Source organism: Myotis daubentonii, chromosome 7 (assembly GCF_963259705.1).
Source record: "Myotis daubentonii chromosome 7, mMyoDau2.1, whole genome shotgun sequence".
Classification (NCBI taxonomy): Eukaryota; Metazoa; Chordata; class Mammalia; order Chiroptera; family Vespertilionidae; genus Myotis; species Myotis daubentonii.
This window is the reverse complement of record NC_081846.1, coordinates 73,641,467-73,644,252: the sequence shown is the minus strand read 5'-3', so window position 1 is coordinate 73,644,252 and position 2,786 is coordinate 73,641,467. Positions and strand designations below refer to the sequence as shown.

At 39.7% G+C, this 2,786-nt stretch overlaps 1 non-coding gene across 1 annotated transcript; it reads left to right on the top strand.

Moving 5' to 3' along the window:
* Positions 1 to 997: 997 nt before the first annotated feature.
* Positions 998 to 1,104, top strand: LOC132238909 (U6 spliceosomal RNA). The gene has a single exon (XR_009453885.1). It is a non-coding gene; the product is annotated as a U6 spliceosomal RNA (small nuclear RNA).
* Positions 1,105 to 2,786: the final 1,682 nt, after the last annotated feature.

The window sequence follows — 2,786 nt, the reverse complement described above, 5'->3', positions numbered from 1 at the left end:
GAGTATAATTGCTTTTTCTTTTGTTGGTGAACAATGTGAATAATATATGGAAACAAACTTAATTACTGCTACCAAACCCAGATATGCACTCTATGGAAATTAGGAGAATGATATTAGCTATCAGATTTTTGATGGCGTACTCTGAACCCAAAACAATAAATGGCATGCCATCTTCTTTCTTTTACATTCCAACAACTACCCAAGATGGAGATGAACTTATTTTACAGAGAAAAGTCATATGCAGATAAGTTAGATAGTATCTCCTAGTTTACAAAAAAAAGAAAAAAAGAAAGGTGGTGAGGCAGCATTCTGAATCCACGTGTTTCAAACTCCAAAATCTATCTTCTTCTGTCAACACATGTCTGTTTCTTGGGATGATTCAATCTCTATTGCCTTAAGCTCTGAGCTCTTAGTGGGGGAAGTGGGGGAGGAACGGCATACTTCTTGCCTTTGAAAATAATATACAATAGGTGACACTATTATAGACACTGGAAAACAGCTACTCATCTACTTATGTTATGTTAATACCTCCTCCTACTTCTAGAGCTAGAGTGTTGGTGAAAAAGAAAAAAAATGTGTCAGTAAATTCTGAATACATTTACAAAGCTTACTTGAAATGATAAATTATTATCACCAAAACATGGCATCTGTCATAAAGAATTATAAAATATATTGATGATATGTCTAGATTTATCTATTCATTGCATTTCATGCTATTATGAACGAAGTAGTTATAAAATAGTCACAGAGAGGGGACCAGGTATCTGACAGTCATTCTACTGATACATCTTTTATTATTATTATTACAGCTATTATTATTTTGGGTTGTAACTACTAGATGTATCCATTTAAATCACTTATCGAAAAAAATTCAGTAGACATGGTTTGGTTGTGTTAGCAAATGCCTCTTAGATAAATTTGAAGAAGGGACAGACTAAAGGTCACAGAATACAAGTTTAAAAAAAGGAATATGGTATGATAAAAATATTTCTGATATGTGCTCGCTTCGGCAGCACATATACTAAAATTGGAATGATACAGAGAAGATTCGCATGGCCCCTGCGCAAGGATGACATGCAAATTCGTGAAGCGTTCCATACTTAAAAATATATATATATTTCTGATAATACCAAAATGTTTATGGTTAAATTTCACATTTAAATATTTGCATAAATTAGAAGTGGCTTACCTAGGTTATTTATATCCAATTCTATTAATTTCTCCTCTGTAAGTCGATGACAAACAGTGAGCTTGAGGGCCCTCAGGTTCATAGCCTAAGACAGGGGTGGGGAACCTTTCCCTGCCACGGGCCATTTGGATATTTATTACCTCATTAGTGGGCCATACAAAATTATCAACTTAAAAATTAGCCTGCTGTATTTGGTCCAACATTTAATTAACTCACCCCTATTGCTTTGGCAGGGCCAGACCAAATGATTTCTCGGGCCTCATATGGCAGGACATTGCCCACACCTGGTGTAGACATAGAATGCATATTTTATGCAAAGCCATTCTCCATCACCAGGTTTGCCAAGAAAGCTTCCATGAGAGGTTAACATAAATCAGCAGTGTATGCTGGGAGAAAGGTAGAGAGAACCAGGAAGGAGAGAAGAAGAAATGGGAAGACAAAATAAACAAACGGAACAGCTTGAATAACTGTGCCTGCTTAGAGTGAAGTCCAATATCCAATCAGAATCTTCTTAGGCTATTCTTGACTATAGTGGGAGTGACTGGTGGGGAGGGTATATGAAGGTGCACGAGCAGACTTTGGCTAAGTGGTTGGAAAAGGGAATCATTATCACTCAGACTGTTCCTTTATTTGAATTTTCAACCCTTATAAAAAGTTTGTAAATTCTATACTGTCAGAGGAAAAAAACCTTTGTAATTTTGTAATTCCTAATTTACATAGCTGATTTCATGTTTTCAATGGTCTGTCAAGCTTCTGACAGCTGTAACTTTTCTGCTTCAGGAGGTAAACTAATGAGCCCTATTAGAGTCTGGAGGGGCATGAGAGCAAATTCCTCTGCAACAGTGCACATAGGACTGATGGTTAAGGGCAGGACTCCCAGGTTTAGGCTCTGGGAATAAAGGGTTCTCAATCTGTTAGATTGATCTAATCAGTCTTAAGTAAAAAGAGCTTACAATTTCCAATGCCTGAGAAAAGGAAACTAAAAATCTCTAAGCTGGGGCTTGAGCATTGGCATCAACATACACACACACACACACACACTCACACACATATCCTATATAATAAAAGGGTAATATGCAAATCGAACAATCAGTGGAACAGTTGGTCGCTATGATGTGCACTGACCACCAGGGTGCAGATGCTCAATGCAGGAGCTGCCCCCTGGTGGGCAATGCGCTCCCATAGGGGGTGCACCACTCAGCCAGAAGCTGGGCTAGTGCAGCGGTGGTGGCAGGAGCCTCTCCAGCCTCCAAGGCAGCACTAAGGAGCAGTGAGCTGAGCAGTAAGGAGCATTGAGGGCTCCCGGACTGCAAGAGGGATGTCTGACTGCCAGCTTAGGCCTACAGGGAGTGGGCCTAAGCCAGCAGGCAGACATGGAGTGGGCCTAAGCCAGCAAACAGACATCCCCCAAGGGGTCCCAGACCGTGAGAAGGCAGAGGCCAGGCTGAGGGACCCCCCGCAAGTGCACGAATTTTCATGCACCGGGCCTCTAGTATAAGTATATGTACTAATATACATACATCATATATAATCCTTTTTTATTTTAATATGCAGTTAAGGTTTCAAGACATTAGCAAGGAAACATATGTTTGGGGTG